This window comes from Protobothrops mucrosquamatus, unplaced genomic scaffold (genome assembly GCF_001527695.2).
Source record: "Protobothrops mucrosquamatus isolate PMUCROS unplaced genomic scaffold, P.Mucros_1.0 scaffold2291, whole genome shotgun sequence".
Taxonomy (NCBI): Eukaryota; Metazoa; Chordata; class Lepidosauria; order Squamata; family Viperidae; genus Protobothrops; species Protobothrops mucrosquamatus.
Genome location: NW_015388377.1, coordinates 62,980 through 81,049, shown reverse-complemented (window position 1 = coordinate 81,049; position 18,070 = coordinate 62,980). Strand labels below are relative to the sequence as shown.

Genomic DNA, 18,070 nt, shown 5'->3' with positions numbered 1-18,070 from the left:
CTGGGGGAAAAAATAAGAGAGGTAATGCAAGGTAGAATGGTAAGAGCACCCAGACTGTGATGGAGCTGTTTGGTGCTGATGGCTCTGGAAAATTCCAGAACCTACCTGCAGGCTTCTAGCAAGTATTTTTTTCTTTTCCTAGTTTTTAATGGTGAGGGAGAGGGTCAAGGTCCTGGTTTTATCTAAGTTAACAGAAAAAATCCATGTGACTGACACATTATTATTAAATGTTATTTGTTGCTCATCTTGCAAGGAGACTCTGAGCAGAATACATGCTCCTCTATATCTCTACTCCAAAAGATGGTTAGAAAAATGTGCATTATTGATTAAACAACCTTTTTTTTCTCTGAAAGTTCATTCCACATCCGTGCCAGCAACCGGGCGAGTTCACTCTCCGACAGTTCAGGTCGCTCTTCCTGCAGCTGCTTGCGTTTCTCCTCCGAGAAGATAAACATAGCAGAAATGGGCCGTTTGGGTTTCTCAGAACCTCCCTGTTAAAGAACACAAAGTTACTCATTGGTGTGGACCTTTGCGTTTATCTTTTTGTTTATTCATTTATTTATTTTTAAATATTTTATTCATTTTCCAATTTTACATTTAAGTATTTAAGAAGCAACGTGGTTGCTGGGTTAATGAATAGTTCGATAACATATAAAAATCTTTAGTACAAATCTCAAGTTAAAACATCAAATATTTCCTCTCTTTTTCCCTTAACATCTACTGTCTCGTATTTAGGCTAATACAGTTCTTATTATATCAACTCAGTAAAAACATCCTTATTACATTTATCAATAAATTTTTAGCTTATACATATCTTAATTACTTTTTACATTCAATCTTCATAAACAATCCATATCCTGTTATTAATTTTTCCCCAATTTTTAGTTTCCCATCAATATTCCAATTTAACATTTGATATTTATAATTTTCAGGCTTTAGGTAACCAAAATTTCCCTTATCTCAATTCATAACAGAATCTAATATTCAAAATACACATTTTATCTATTTGAATATACTCTTGTTCTATTTCCTAAAAGTTCTCTATTTCCCACCATATAAAATCATCTACTTAATAATACAATATCCCCTTTAATAAATCAAAACCATTATATATATTGCCTGGGTTAATCAATAAATCAAACATATTCATAATAATTATTTATTTTTTCCTTTTAGGTCTAATTTTTAAATATTAAACAGATAAGATCCTTATTTTCAACTAATTTCCAAATATTTTAAATCTAATGACCAAAATTCCTCTTATCTCAACTTCTCCCTTTAACCTTCTAATTAATAATATGAAATCCCCTCTAATAAATCAAAACCCCAATTTTCTTCAACCTTATTCTGGCTTTCTTCCTTTGCCAACTGGCCTTCCATATCAATGCTTTTAGATCGTCAAATAGATCTCCCTCTATTATTATATATGTTATTTGAAATAAAGGAGACCATTTAGTTGCCCTTTTTTTGGAAGGACTAGCCCATTTGTATTCATTAAATTGTCTCCCTAATATTCCAATTCCCCATGATTGCCCTGATATGTTTATATTCCATTCAATCTGTTCTTCTTCTTTCTCAAATTTCTTCTGATTTATATAGAAAGTCTTTTCCATTTTCAGTGTTGTCACTCCTTTTTCTGGATTTTCCATGAACTGTATTTGTTGGTCAATTGAGTCCTCTGTCTTAATATTTGATTGTTCCATTTCTTCTGTTATCTTCTGCGTTGTTAGTTCTTTGGTTGTAGTCAAAGTTTGGGTTTGTGTATCTAAGCTGGCACCTTGTTCTTTTATGCTAGGTCTTATTTTATCACAAGCTGAAAGAATGGTTTCATGTATTACTTTCAACATGGAAAGGATCTTTTCCTGGTCTTCATTCTTTTAATAATGTGTTGAGGACTTTAAAATCAGATGTTAAAAATAATTTTATAACTAGGTATGGGACCTCTCTTTCATGTGTTTATAGATAGTTTTTATAGTAGAAGTCAATTTGTCAAACAAAGTTCTATAGTCCAAGGTATTTCATCATCTCATATAGTAACCAATGTTCCTCAAATAAAGAAATAGGAAGGCAATTCCCCACATATAACTCTGAAAGTCAGTAAAGGTTTACATTCATAGTTCAAGTAGGCCAGTTATGCCGCCCAGATGTTCTCTTTACAGCTGAGTTTCTCACAGGTGGTGCCAAAGTCAAAAGAGTCTTATCTAAAGTCTGGGCTTCAAGCCAAGTCTCTTTTAGGAAAGAACAAGTTGTAATACCAAACCTCGCCACAAGATGTCACTGATGCCATTTAAAGTTTTTTAAGTCCAAAATTTTTATAATCCTTTTTCCAATTTTATTTCTTTTTTGTAAATAAAAACAAAAGTCTCCAATAAAGATAAGAAAACTTTTGGTCCCCAGGTTTCAGGAACATATAAATCCAATTAGATTAAAGTTGCTCTTTAGTGCTTTAATTCCCCTGGGTAGTCAGTCGCCGCTATTCTTAGAGGGTGGGATAGAAATTCCCTTCCCTCTCTCCTCACAGGGGGAAAGATACTTTGGGCAGTTTTTACAGGAAAAGAAAATACTTAGGATAAAGAGAAGATCAGATCTCACCCAGTTTCATCTGCATTGCTTTAGAAGTGCTTGGTGGTGAGTTTGACTTCGGCTCTCTGCAGCCTAGTGACGAGCCATATTACTATGGCCGGTCTTTCCTCCGCTGGTTTGGAGGGCTGCCCTGGATCGAGCGGAAGGGCTACCACCCTCCCGCAATTAAGCGGGGGTCCCCTCCTTGCTCGTCGCCCCTACAGGGAGACTTTCGACCCTTTCCAGGGTCCCCCAGTGAAGTGAAACTGAACGCGGAAGATGGAGCTCGCCTTCCAGCAGCCGCGGCGGCTGCGGTGGCAAACCAGAAGTCTTTTTTGTTTATTTTTTTGTAGGCATTATAGAAAAAGGAAAAAAAAAGTAAAAGGGAAAATTTAATTTTAGATCTGCAAACCTTATCTATCAGATTAATCAACTAACATTTTACTTCATTAATCTGTAGGGGAAGTCATTCATACAAGTGAGATCAAATTTTAACTGATAGGACTGTAAGTTAAAGCAATTTTTTTTAGCTGCCTTAATGCAAAGAAAAAAAAGAAAAAAAAGTTTTCCAAAGATGAGTATTTGAGTATAACAATGAGGTTAATTTATTAAAAAACAGTCAATTATTCACACATCCAATATCTCAAAAAGGCTTCTCTGTTAAGACTTTTGAGCATATATGAATTTATTTTAACTGATTAACAGTTAATACATTAAAAGGTAGATGATTTATTAATTACGTTTTCTCTAAGTCTGCTGGACTGTTTGGGGAATGGTGGCATCATGTTTAGTAATAAAATTTCTAAAGCAAGTCCAGCAGCCATTTAAAATGAAGTTTTGAGGCTGGGTTAAAGGTCAGATTCATCCCACTGCTTCAATGTAAAAATGCATCCATATCCACAGTAAGTCATGCCCCTGAAGTGTGTAGGTCACCCACCTTGCGGGCATCTGGTGATGACTTCTTAGAGGCAGGGCTGGTGGCACCCTTCTTGTTTATTCCCAGCATTTTTTCCTCTCCCAAAACCCTCTGTTGTTCCTCTTCAGGCAGGCTCTAAAAGATAATCACAATCTTTTTAAAAAGTTTATAGAATCACAACATTGGCATATTTGTAATTTCCCTATTTAGCAAATAAACCTGTATGTGATTAGGCAACCTTTTCAGTATTAACAGAAATCTCCATAGCTGCCTATTCATTTTCTTCTGGGAAGCATACTTTCCCAAGAAGGTGCTAGATTAGTAGTACAGGTAGTCCTTGTTTAGCAAGTGCCTTGAACAGCAACTATTCAGTTATGATGGTGATGAAAAATAACTTTGCAATCAATGCCTGCATTTATTTATTTATTTATTTAAATTTATTTATAACCTTTGCGGGTCTATAAAGCAAAGAAAAGCTGACGTAAGATTGTAAGCATAGCTGTGGTTTTACTTAGCAACCACTCTGCTTAATGACCAAGATTCCAGTCCCAATTGTGGTCACTAAACAAGAACTACCTATATAGCATCTGCACTGTATTAATCTTTTACCTGTTCTTCCCTGCCTAGGAATAAGGAGTCCCCTCTGAAGATCACTGAAAAACTCATAAAATCTGCTGAAGGGAGAGGAAGACATTGTTGAGAGGAATTTCCCCTTTCGGTTCTTCCAGCCGGGATTTTCCTTGACGGCGCAACGCAGAAGAAATAGGTCGTGAAGCCAGCTACCGGAAAGAGAGGTTTAATCTCGAGGATCAAAATTTAAGTGACAGTTCAGCTTGAATCCCCGGCTAGCTAGACAGAATGGTTCTAAAACATGGGTTTTTATACCCTTTCGTGGTTTCCAAAACTTGTCTTTTCTGATTGGTGAGTTTGAATCTATCTTTTCTGATTTGCTGGTCAGTGGCTTTTGTTGGGTAAATTTCCTTCCTAATCCTGCCTGAAAGGTGTTTAATGGCTTTATTGTTGTGTGTGATAGCCATATTGTTGTGTGAATGGTCCTAATTGCTGCTAGCCAGCTTTCCATTTAGTGTGTGTTAAGTGGTTGCCACCTAGCCTCAGGCTGCTGCTGAATCATGCTGGGGTGAGGAGGGGGTTTCCAGCTTTCTTCAATTCCCCCATTTTGGGCTATCTCTGGGGTACCAGTGATCAGCCCAACTGGTTCATATATACGGTAGTGGTGATCAATTTGGCACATCATGAGAGAGGTTTTCTTGCTCTGTTTTTTGCCTCTGGTTAGAGTTGTGCCGATCTTTAGGCATTTTAACCCTAAAGGGGCTAATTGGCATAGGCAACAAAGGAGGGCTCCGCCTACTACGACTGTGATTATACTTCCAACGAGAATTCTTACCCAGTGGAAGTCTGGTAAACATGAGAAGAGCCAAGAAAGGTCCCAGGGTGATTGATTGTGTCCAATGTTTTGTGCTAGTTCTTTTAAATGTTTGATATCCCGTTCAATTAGTCCGGATTGGTCAGATAGGTTGAAGCAGCAGAGCCCACGGAATTCTTCACAGCCATGATTGTGCCTTAACAATAGGTAGTCAATGGCTGCTCTATTCTCGAGGGTTGCTTCTCTAACTTGCCTTAGTTCTTTGTTTAAGGCATCTAGAGCATGGGAGGTGGTGTTTAGACTTTTGGCTAGGGTGCATGCCAGGCTATTTATGTTCCTTGAGTTTCGTGTTGCAAGCCCTGGCACTCCCACTAGAGAGATGGCCAATGCAATATATTCAGCCCTGGTGAGGAGGGAGGTTTTTGAATCACAGTCAGGAGGTAACGTTTGGAAGCTTCTCTTTTGCCGCCTTTGCAGGGAGGGCATCAACATAGTTAGTCGCCCTAATGTACAAGGGCCTCCTGTGGAATTTGCTGGTAAGTAGGAATAGGCTTTAAGGCCACAAAGCAAAAACCATCCGGTAGGAAGTTTCGTATGGCCGTATGAAAAGGTGATGGCCACGGTGCTGTTGCAGGCCAGTTCAGTGTTGGTGAGGTTGTAGCAGCTGGAGATCTTGGGCGTGTGGCATCCGGTCAATGTGAAGCACGTAGCTGCTCGTGTTACAGTTGTTACCTGCAATATGTACATGTTGCTGTCCTTTGTGTATGTAGTGGTCCCCCACTCAAAAATATTATAGTATGAGGCTGTCAGTGAGTGTCCTCCTAGCCTAGTGTCGTTAGTGATGGCTTCTGGTGCTATTGCTACTCCCATCAGGCATGTGGTTAAAATGTCCTTTACTGATCTACCCCCTTGCAGGCAAAACTCTGTAGTGTTTAGCACTTCCTTTGCTAAATACTCCCATATGTTCCCCTTTTCCGGAAATAATTTTGGTTCTATGAACCCAGAGGTACATTTTGAATACAAAAATACAATAATACATAAAATTCTAACAAAAGTAAACTTAATTCCCTCCCCCATTTGTCTCTGTTTCAAAAAGTGTTTCTAGCGTCCACTCTTCAGTTTCCGGGTTTTTCTTAAGCCTCAGGGGTGGAACCTTTGGTGTTACTTCAGGTGTACTGCTGTGGTCTACGACTGCAGGTTTGATGTGCGTCCAGTGGATCCAGGCGTTCCTTTCAGCTACTTTGATTGCTGTCTGGGTGGTTAGCAGAACTTGAAATGGCCCACTCCACTTTGGTTGTAGCGGTGACTTGCGGCTGTATGACTTTACCCAAATCCAATCCCCTGGTTCGAACCGGTGTAGGTTTTCTTCCAATGGTAAGGTCTGTGTTAAGGCACTTTGCTTCCACAATTCTCTGAGTCTCTGGTGTAGAGCTGTAAGATAAGATGATAAGACTACCTCCCCCTTTTCTAAGCAGAGGGACTGGGGGTCAAGGCCTTTGAGTGTGTCAGGTGGTCGGCCGAACAATAATTCGAAGGGGGAGACACCTATGTCTTGCCTTGGCCGGGTTCTAAGGTGGAACAAGGCTATGGGTAGTGCTTGGGGCCAGGGCAGGCGGGTCTCCTGGCAGAGTTTCCCCAGGAGACTTTTTAATTCTCTATTCTGTCTCTCCACCCCCCCCCCCGAGGAACTGGGGTGTCTTGGTGTGTGTAAGTCTTGTTTAATGCCCAACGCTTGGAGGACATGTGTGATTACTTGTGACACAAAATGTGTGCCCCTGTCCATGTCCAAAACGCTTGGGACTCCGAACCTGGGTACCAGCTCCTTTAATAGGTGCCTTGCGGTTTCCAAGGCCGTGGCATGGCAACATGGGTATGCCTCCACCCAGTGGGTGAGCTGGTCTCTGCAGACTAGCACGTATTGGTATCCATTGCTCCTAGGGAGCTGAATGTAATCTAATTGGAGCTTTTCAAAAGGGCGTTGTGCCCATGGTCACCCCCCTGTGTGTGTTGCCTTTCTTGAGGAAGCATTGTTTGCTTGGCATATTTGACATGTTTTGGCTATCCGAGTGGCTTCACTGTAGACCCCTGGGGCATACCATACTCTCCTTATGGCATCTACTATTGCCTGAGTCCCACAGTGCCCTTTAGAGTGCAACTGCTGACAGATTAACCGCAGCAGACGTCTGGGTGCTATGGGTCTCCCATCCGGGACCCACCAAAATCCTTCTCTATGTATTGCCTCGCATTTCTCCTCCCATGTTTTTATCTCTCCTGGTTCTAACAGATCCTGGTATCGTACTGTGGGTCCTAACTGTACCGCAGGGAGAGTGGTAGATGCCCTCAGTGGTTGACTAGCAGCCCATTTAGCTGTCACATCAGCAAATTGGTTTCCCTTTGTGACCTGAGAATCATCCTTCTGGTGGGCTCTACAATGGATGACTGCAAGGGATGAGGGTAGTCGGATAGCTCTCAGTAGGTCAGATATGAGGTTCGCGTGAGCAATTGGCTGGCCATTAGATGTTAGAAAACCCCTTTGCTTCCAGAGAGCACCGGTCGCATGGCAGACTCCAAAAGCGTACCTGGAATCCGTGTATATACTAGCAGACCGGTTCTCGGCTAACTCGCATGCCTTTTTTAATGCAATGAGCTCGGCTGCTTGAGCGCTGTAGCGAGGGGGCAAGGGGGAAGCCCAGACTGACTCATGGAGGGAGACCACTGCAGCTCCTGTTACTCGGGTCCCCTCGAGAAGGTACGAAGAGCCGTCAGTAAACAATTCTAGGTCTGCGTTTGGAAGGGGTACATCTGTTAAGTCGGGACGCGGTAATTCAGCGTCTTGGACCAAGTGTAAACAGTCATGTAACACTCCGTCTGTCGGATCACTGGGCAATAATGTTGCCGGGTTGAGTGTGTTGCAACGTTCAAAGGTGATGTTTTCTGCTGTGAATAGTTCCGCTTCGTATTGGGCCAGGCGCTGATGGGTGAATGCCTGAGTTTGTGATTTTAAAAGTATCGCAAACACATCATGGGGAACTCTTAAAATGAGGGGGTATCCCAAAACCAGGTCTTTTGATCTCTTAACCAGTTCTACGGTCGCAGCCACGGCTCTTAGGCACGGAACGGCTCCCTTAGCTACCGGGTCTAATTGGACTGAATAATAGGCTACCGGCCGGAGTGATGGACCAAATCTCTGCGCTAACACCCCTGAACCCACACCTTTGTTTTCATGGACAAAAAGGAAAAAAAACTTTTCGTAATTAGGGAGACCCAGGGCCAGGGCTGAGGCTAGGGTTTGCTTTATTCTTTTGTGGGTATTTGCCAATTCCTTCGTCCATTCGATAGGATCTGGTTGATCCTTTGTGGTTAATTGGACTAAGGGTTTTGTTAATTCCCCGAACGCTGTAATCCACGGGCGGCAAAATCCCAAGACCCCTAATAAGGCGCGGACCTGGCGTTTCGTCTGCGGATGTTTCATNTTTATGCCCCCTTTCTCCCAAACATTTTAATAAGTGATAGGTATCTGCTCTGCAATTTTCCTCTGTCTCAGATGCTAGCAGTAGATCGTCCACGTATTGGATTAAAGTGGATTTGCATGGCAGGAGAATGGAAGCCAGATCTCCCTTTAGTATTTGTGAAAATAGAGTGGGAGACTCTGTGTAGCCTTGTGGCAGTCGAATCCAGGCGTATTGTTGCTTTTCCCACGTGAAGGCAAAAAGGTATTGTGATGCCGGATCCACCGGAATACTAAAAAAAGCTGCGCAGAGATCGATTACTGTGAAATGGGTAGCTGACGCCGGCACCTCGGTGATTATGGTGGCCGGGTTTGGTACTATTGGGGCCCTTGGCACCACGTGACTGTTCACGGCCCTCATATCATGTACGAAGCGGTAAACGGGGTTCCCTTCGCTGTCTAATTTGGGCTTTCGGACTGGAAAGATTGGGGTGTTGCAAGGGGAGGTGCATTTACGCAGTACTCCTTGCTTTAGGTATGCTGTTATTAGGGTTTGAATCGGCTTTATCGCTTCCGGCTGGATTTTGTACTGGGGAATGCATGGTGGCGGTCCTGCCTTTACTTGGATTACGACCGGGGTAGCTGTCTTTAGCAGTCCTACCTCAGTAGGATCCCATCCCCACAGAGAGGCCGGTAAGCCTCTGAGGTCTATTGGCAGCTGGACCTCCCTTTCAGTTGAGCACATCATAGAAAGAGGTGCCCGTTTAACTGGGATGTCTAAATGAAGCCCTTCTGTAGTGCAGACGATGGTGGCTCCTAGTTTGCAAAGCAAATCCCTTCCCAGGAGAGACAGGGGGGATTGGGGACAGACAGTAAAGGGGTGTTCCAAGGAGAATGGGCCGACCTCCACCTTTAAGCTGTTTGTGAATTCGACCGGGATGAGGTTTCCACCCACCCCCACTACATTATCCTTGGCCCCGGGCACTATTGACTCTTTAAAGGGTGCTGTGGTAATAAGGGAGGAGGTGGCTCCGGTGTCAATGAGACATTCGTACGCCTTTCCCCCTATGGTTATGGTTAAAAGGGGTTCTCCATCGGGGCCGTCCTTTAAAGGAATGGCCAGCCCATGAAATGTGGGCTTATAATCGCTTTCTAGTCAAGATAGGTCGTGTTCTTGCCGCTCCCATTGGGGCAGACTTCGATCCCTATATTCATTCTGAGGATGGGTGGTTTCTCTTGAGAAAGGGGGTCTTGGTCGGCGATGTTGATTCCAGGTTTCCCTGTTCTGACCTCCCCTGCAGTGTCTTCTGGTATGTCCGTCTCCCCCACATCGGAAGCAATGCCAGCAGGAAGTTCTTTCTTCCAGCTCGCATTGCCGACACCTCCTTACTCCCTCTGGAGTTGGACTGTAGTGCCTTCCCTGATTATCCCTACTTATCAAAGCAAAAGCTTGTAGGTCCTCCCTCCTTTCCGTCCTGCGCCTTCTCTCTCTCTCTCTGTCTCGGTCTGCTTCCTTCCTCTGCCAATTTTTCTCTTTGGTCAAATACGAAGTTTGCAATCCTGCGCAACTCCGAGACGTCTAAGGTTGACCAGTTAGAAACTATTTTATGGAAATGGCCTCGGATATCATTCGCAGATTGATTAACAAAAGCGGCGGCCAGAATGCTTTGGTCTTTTTGGCACCCTATGTCTAAATGAGCGAACGTGGTTCCAGCCTCTAAGAGACGGACCCAGAGGGCATCTGGGGTTTCCTTGTCCCTCTGCCTTGTCTTTTGGAATTCAGTCCAGTTGAGGGGCTTTTTCCCTATTTCCTGGAGGGCTTCTATTAAATTAATTTTGGCCCTTGTGTAGTCATCCCAGTGGTTCTGATTATTATAATCCCAGTCTGGGCGGTTGAGAGGCCAGGCAACCCTAGCGGGCTTTACTTGTCCCGGCGCGTTTATTACGGGGCGCCTGGCTATCTCTTCCGTTTTTTCAAAAAGTTTCATCAGTTCATCCTTGGTTAAAAACATATGTAGCAGTTGAGTCATGTCTGCCCATGACGGATTGTGGTTATCCACAATAGATCTTATGGTTTCTATGACTGACAGGGGGTCCGCTCGGAAGGAAGGAGTGTCCTTCTTCCAGACGACCAAGTCAGACGGGGAGAAGGGAGTGTGGGTTAGAATGTGTCCGGTCTGGCCCCTCGGTTGCCCGGGAATGGGCCTGCTCAACAAGGGGGCCATGAAGGTTGGTTCAGGGTTATACGGTTCAGGGTTATACAGAGGGGGAAGGGGTTTTAAGTCGACTTGGATTGAGTTTTTCTGTCTAGACAATTCAGCCCAACAATACCAGTAGGGTAATTGGGTCGGTTCTATCCTTGATCTCAGCGCTTTCAGTGTCTTGAATTCAAAAGTGCCACCTTCAGGCCAAATCTGTCTCCCGCATTCATCTTTAAGCAAAGCCCATTTTTTGCATAACTCTTTTAACCGTTTCGTTTTCATCCCAGCCTGGACAGGTAGCTGATTCCTGTCCCAGGCGTCGAGCAAGCTCTCAACTGGGGAACCTATCTCAGCCCTCGAACTTGAACCTCCCATACTTTCACTAAACGGGCTCTATATACCGGAAGCTTCCTTGCGAAGCTTCCTCCTACCTCCGTGGTTTTGTGAGTCCCAAAAAAAGGGGACTCACGGAGCACTCTGGATCCCTCACAGAGTACGCGGGATCCTTGCGGGATCCCCCACGGTTTCAGACCCAAAAAGGGGCCTGTAGAGACGCTTCTGGTTTCCCCTCAGAAGGTACGGGTCACTCTACCACCGATCGGCTTCACCACAACTGTTTTGTGGACCCCTAACATCCGCTGCGGACCTCTGCTTGCTCTCAGAGGTAAGTGGACCGCTCTAAATTAGGGCTATTGCTTAAATGTTGCTGACGGAAGGGGTCCTGGTTTACCCGAAATAGAATCCTTCCCCTCTTTCTCTGCCCGCTCGGCTCTCCTCCTTCACCTGAAGGTCTCACGCTCCAATGCCCCCCCCTTGCTTTCCCGAATCCCGCCGGTCACGGCTCCAGTGGAACTAGCAGCGGGTCGGGGTGCGGCTAGAGGGCATACGGAGGGGGTGAGCTCCAGCTGATTCTTAGAGGAGGGTGCCCCATACACACACTCATGCACTCTTCCTTTCGTTCCCCAGACCCTTTAGCTAAATAAGCTTAAATTTGGTGGCACTTACCCTCTTTCCAGGTAGCTGTCCGAGCGCAAGAGTCAAAAACTCCCTTTAATACCCGTTGCTGACCGGGCAGGGTCCGTGGAGGCTTTCCCGCGGAACAAGGTGTCCGCTGCCGGCTGGGTAGAGGCTCTTCCGGGCCCGGTCCGGTGGCGGGTGACCTGGGAGTCCCTTCGTGGTCGCCAGATAATTGTTGAGAGGAATTTCCCCTTTCGGTTCTTCCAGCCGGGATTTTCCTTGACGGCACAACGCGGAAGAAATAGGTCGTGAAGCCAGCTACCGAAAAGAGAGGTTTAATCTCGAGGATCAAAATTTAAGTGACAGTTCAGCTTGAATCCCCGGCTAGCTAGACAGAATGGTTCTAAAACATGGGTTTTTATACCCTTTCGTGGTTTCCAAAACTTGTCTTTTCTGATTGGTGAGTTTGAATCTATCTTTTCTGATTTGCTGGTCAGTGGCTTTTGTTGGGTAAATTTCCTTCCTAATCCTGCCTGAAAGGTGTTTAATGGCTTTATTGTTGTGTGTGATAGCCGTATTGTTGTGTGAATAGTCCTAATTGCTGCCAGCCAGCTTTCCATTTAGTGTGTGTTAAGTGGTTGCCACCTAGCCTCAGGCTGCTGCTGAATCATGCTGGGGTGAGGAGGGGGTTTCCAGCTTTCTTCAACATGTATACAATCTTGTTTATACTACCCACAACCTTTTTCAAGGTGCTTTATATGATTGAGGTTCCAACATATAGAAGAAATTTGCCCAGAATTTTTTATCTAGAAACCCAGCGTGATCCACCCAAACCATACAGACTGGCATGTAATACATGGAAACTGCTAGAATGTATTTTCAAATATTTATCGGCTCAAATATTGTGCAAAAATAAAAGTGGACATAAACACAACTGGAGTTTATTATTAACTTGCTTATCCCTGCTAAGGAAAAAGAATTCAGGTTTGTTAAGAGGAGATTGAGCTTTGTCACTATGGTCCCATAACAGAATAAGAAAGGTTCAAGAAAATAGTATGTCTTTCTTCCCTCCTGTGCCAAATGAGAATCAGTGAACTGTTGTAGTGATTATGGTCCAACCAATGTCAAGTTTTTTTCAAGTTCAATTCATTTAACTGGAGATAGTTAAACATGTGTATCAGTGTACGAGGGCAATTTGGAAATAAACCTACATTTGAGCATGTGCGAGAAATAGGCGGGGATAGCGATGCCTGTCCTATGGTGTCGTGCGCAGTAGTTCAGTAGGCAGTGAGGAGTGGAAGGAGAAGGTTGTGTTGCAGTTGACTCGTCCGCTAGATCAATTGAAAATGAACCAGTTTTTTAAATAAAACAGTGGCTTGCGTCGCACGACTTCGACAATGACAATGCGCTTCATGATGCTGTTACAGGGTGGCTTCATTCCCAGGTGGGAAATTTTTTTGCAGAAGGAATTTCAAACCTTGTAAGATGTTATGACAAGTGCCTCAATTTGAATGGCAATTATGTTGAAAAGTAATGTAATGTTGTAGTTTTCTAATGTGTAAAATACAAGTTCTGTATCTGCAAGTGTCTGTCATTGATAACCAAACGGAGGTTTATTTCCGAATTGCCCTCGTATTATGGATCACACTCACCTCCAGGAAACGCAAAAGCTCAATTTCATAATCTTTCTTTTTCTATGAAAGGAAAACAGCAAGAAGAGAAAATTAGTTTATTGAGTATGCCAAATGGTTCCCATCTCCTTTTCCTCCCTCCATGCCTGTTTTGTGTCTCTAAACAAATTGATTCTCTTGATTCTTAAAAGGTTGTAAGAAACTGATATCTAGAAATTCTAATAAATTACTGGACTTGGGACCAAATATTTAATTGGCCTAGAATAGTAGCTCTGAAACACAGCTGTACTTGAAGAATCAGTAACTGGAAATCCTTAGTAAACACAGCCAGTGGACACACACACACCCCGTTTTCAGATTCCAGAGGTAAAAGATGACAATATCAAGAATAATTTAGTATTTAGGAAGGAAGAATTCACTCATTTAAAAAGGCATGCCAAACAAGGTGAAGCTAGGGTACTACAGTTATTGTTTTTTAAGTCAAGGTTAGACAACATGATGTCCTCCAGGTATTCGGGACCAGTGGTGGGATTCAGCTGGTTTGCACCGGTTCGGTAGAACCGGTAGCTAGTTTTTTGTTGAATTCGGCAAACCGGCTGAAGCCCTAGTCCTTTTTTGCAAGGCCCAGAATGGACCCCAGAAGTGCATGGACGCCACTTCCGGAAGTCCGTTCTGAGCCTCGGAGGCCTGGGGGAGGACTCCCAGGCCCAGAACGGCCCACTGGAAGTGCATGGATGCCACTTCTGGAAGTCCGTTCTGAGCCTCGGAGGCCTGGGGGAGGACTCCCAGGCCCAGAACGGCCCACTGGAAGTGCATGGATGCCACTTCTGGAAGTCCGTTCTGAGCCTCGGAGGTCTGGGGGAGGCCTCCCAGGCCCAGAACGGCCCACCAGAAGTGCGTGGACGTCACTTCTGGAAGTCCGTTCTGAGCCTCGTAGGCCCAGGCCCAGAATGGATGTCCAGAAGCAATGTCAACGCAGAGAACCGGTTGTTCAGGTATTTGAATCCCACCACTGTTTGGGACACATATTTCCATCAACTGGTCCAGCATGGCTGATTGCAAGGTGCTGTGGGAGTTGTAGTCCCAAGCATTTGTAGGACACTATGTCACCATCCTATTTTAACATGTTTATGATGGTAAGTGTACATGGGATGGGGGCTATTGCAACATGATGTTCTTTAAATCATGAAGTTGGGACTTTTAAAAAAAGATAAATAGCTTGATCTTTACCCTAACCCTCAAGTATTTCATTGGTGCTTTATTTCTATCAAATATGTATGGATGAGCTTTAAACATAAGAATTATAATAATCAAAGAGAGCCTGGGAAGGCAATTAAGAAACAGGAATGTTAGAAAAGCAGACACTATTATACCTATTACATTGCTGGTCCTTCCTAATTGTATTAAATCTAGTAGCAAGAGAGCAACCTGCTTGTTCTCAAGAGTGCTTTTGTTATATGCCTGGTTAGTTACAGGAAGTCAACCTCCACTCCAAATGTGATCCTGGAAGAGTGCAATAATCTGATTGATATCCATCAGATTTCAGCTCCCCTTCTCAGCTATTTCATCCCAAAATCAGCCAGTTATGAGTACTTACAGTACATTCCGAAAGTATTCAGACCACCTTCACTTTTGCTATGCTGCAGCCTGATTCTACAGTTGTTGAAATTCATTTTTTTCACATTAATCTACACTCAGTATCCCATAATGACAAAGTGAAACAGAAGTTTAGAAATGACTGTAAATTTATTTTTTTAAAAAACCTGAAATATCACATTGGCATAAGTATTCAGACCCTTTGCAACAACACTTGAAATTTAGCTCAGGTGCTGATGGTTGCTGACATGTTTCTACACCGTGATTGGAGTCACCCTGTGGTAAATTAAATTGATTGGACACCATTTAGAAAGGCACACAGCTCTCTAAGGAAGGCCTCACAGCTGATAATGCATACTGTAGCAGAGCAAAAGCCATGAGGTCAAAGGAACTGCCTGAAGAGCTCAGAGACAGGATTATTGCAAGGCACAGAACTGGGGAAGGCTACAATAACATTTCTGCTGCATTGAAGGTTCCTAAGAGCACAGTGGCCTCCATAATTCTCAAATAGAAAAAGTTTGGCACAACTAGGACTCTTCCAAGAGCTGGTCGCCCGGTCAAACTGAGCAATTGGGGGAGAAGGGCCTTAGTAAGAGAGGTGACCAAGAACCCGATGGCCACTCTGACTGAGCTCCAGAGATCCTGTGTGGAGATGGGACAGAGTTCCAGAAGGACAACCATCACTGCAGCCCTCCACCAATCTGGGCTTTATGGCAGAGTGGCTAGATGGAAGCCTCTCCTCAGTGCAAAACACATGAAAGCCCACTTGGAGTTTGCAAAAAAGCACCTGAAGGACTCTCAGACTGTGAGGAACAAGATTCTCTGGTCTGATGAAACCAAGATTGAATTGTTTGACCTCAATTTTAAACGTTATGTCTGGAGGAAACCAGGCACCTCTCATCACCTGCCCAATATCATCCCAACAGTGAAGCATGGTGGTGGCAGCATCCTGCTGTGGGGGTATTTTTCAGCAGCAGGTCAAGGTTGAGGGAAAGCTGAATGGAGCAAAGTACAGGGATATCCTCAATGAAAACATGTTCCACAGCGCTCAGGACCTCAGATTGGGCCGAAGGTTCACTTTCCAACATGATAACGATCCTAAGCACACAGTCAAGACAACACAGGAGTGCTTAGGGACAACTCTGTGAATGTCCTTGAATGGCCCAGCCAGAGCCCTGACTTGAACCCTAGTGAACATCTCTGGAAGGACCTTAAAATGGCTGTCCACCGACTATCACCATCCAACATGACTGAACTTGAGAGGATTTGCAAGGAAGAATGGCAGAAAATTCCCCAATCCATGTGTGCAAAGCTTGTTGTGTCATACCCAAAAAGACTCGAGGCTGTAATTGTTGCCAAAGGTGCGTCAACAAAGTACTGAGTGAAGGGTCTGAATACTTATGCCAATGTGATATTTCAGTTTTTTCTTTTTAATAAATTTACAGACATTTCTAAGATTCTGTTTTCACTTTGTCATTATGGGGTACTGAGTGTAGATTAATGAGAAAAAGTGAATTTCAGCAACTGTAGAATCAGGCCACAGCATGACAAAATTGACAAAAGTGAAGGGTATACTTTCTGAATGCACTTTATGTTTAGTAATAGGCACTTAAAATAGTATTAAGATTCAACAGTATTAGTATACCAGCAACAATGCTTACCCATCAGCCTTCATATCTCATAAATTAATTGGGAGGTAGCTTGTGGGATATCCACAGCTTGCAAACATGAGGATTTTGAAATCCACCTGGAGGCTGCCTTGTCCAATATGCTTTATAATTTCCAAAGCCTCCCTGACGAGTAACGAGCCTGTCTAACCAGACAAATTTGATAGAATGAATACAGAAGATTGCCCAAGACCAAAGAATGATTTATGTGGGCACAACTACCACCTTCAACTTCCCTGTCATAATCAGACTACTAATTAATTATATTTTCAGCTGTGAATTACAACTCATCTCTGCAGGTCTGCCTTGGGAAGCAAAAATATTGTGATTATTTCCTAGTGCCTCTGGGAGATTTCTTTAAATTAGGCAGACTTACTAAATTCCTTGGAAGAGGGGCAGGTTTTCAACCCTGTTCCTTTTCTGTCTTACAAACACACACAGTTTTATGTGCATATGTCTTATTTCTGCAAAAAAATAACATAGATATTCTATGTGTATCAGAGGCAATGCTCGTACTATCAAAGCTGACTTGCTTTCTTCGTTGGCCAATCCATTGGAAATTTCCTGTGGCCACCTGCAGCCCATCGGTGGAGCAACTGGGGGAAAAGTTCGGCAGGCTAGAGATCAAAGGAGCGGTGTCACCGGGTGCTGTGGTGGCGGTGGCTGGGACGGGGGGAGTGAAATCGCTAATCACCCCATCTCCTCCCCTCCTACAACCAGTGGTGCCAGCACCTGCCAGGACGATTGGGTCCCCACGAGCGGCCTCCGTGACCCCAGCAGCAACTGGGGTCCCTCGTCCTCTTCCACTGGTGGCAGCCACGGCCCTACCACCTGAGTAAGAGACGAACGGCCACCACCCCCTCTGATGGTCTGTTTCGATGGGGATCCGGACAAGCTGGCCCACTTCTTGGCCCAGACGTGGCACCATATGGAGCACTATGGGGGGATGTATCCAGATGATGCAGCCTGGGTTCACGCAGTGGCAATCCAATCTGGAAGACGGTGCTGCCAGAAGGCTAGAGTCCCTGCACAATAGCAGGGCACCAGAGCTGGGCGATCTGTATGCATTAATGCAGATCCTACGTGGGCAGTTTAAGGACCCCGTGGCGGCCCGACGCATGGCATCCCGCATCCGCACCCTTAAGCAGGGAAAGAGGCCGGTGATAGAGTACAACCAAGACTTCCGCAGCCTAGCTAGCCACTTGAGGGACTGGCCCGAGCGTCTGCTCATTTCCTACTTCCGAGAAGGGCTAAACTGAGAGCTATACCAAAACTGCATATCCCGAGGAGTGCTGCACAACCTGCGTGGTTCCGAGTGGCCAGCAAGGTAGAGATCGACCTGGTGGAGTTCCAAGAGCATGCCACACAGGAGAGTCGACCCCACAGAACTGGGTCCCAGAGGGGGAAAAGGGGGTGCAACCCCAGCCAGAAGAGGCAAGCCTCACCAGAACCAGCGAGCCTGTTTCCACTGTGGGAAGGATTGTCATCAAGCAGCCATGTGCCTCACACCACAGCCAGTCTCTGCTCCTCCACCTGCCAGTCAGGCCAAAAGAGCCCCCCCGCGAAGCCGAAGGAGAAGACAGGTAGGGCAGCAGGTTGTCGAGTTCTCTCCCCAGTCCAGTGAGCAAGAGGGAACTCCGACCACCACCCGAGCAGGTCCAACCTTCTACAAGAGCGATAGAAAAGGGGAAGCCGAGCTGATGGTAAG

General features: G+C 44.7%; 1 long non-coding RNA gene across 1 annotated transcript; it reads right to left on the bottom strand.

Moving 5' to 3' along the window:
- Positions 1-346: 346 nt before the first annotated feature.
- LOC107295301 lies at positions 347-13,158 on the bottom strand. The gene is made up of 3 exons (XR_001549059.1): positions 13,121-13,158; positions 3,500-3,613; positions 347-491 (listed from the first exon to the last, which is right to left on the bottom strand). It is a non-coding gene; the product is annotated as an uncharacterized LOC107295301 (long non-coding RNA).
- Between the last annotated feature and the right edge of the window lie 4,912 nt (positions 13,159-18,070).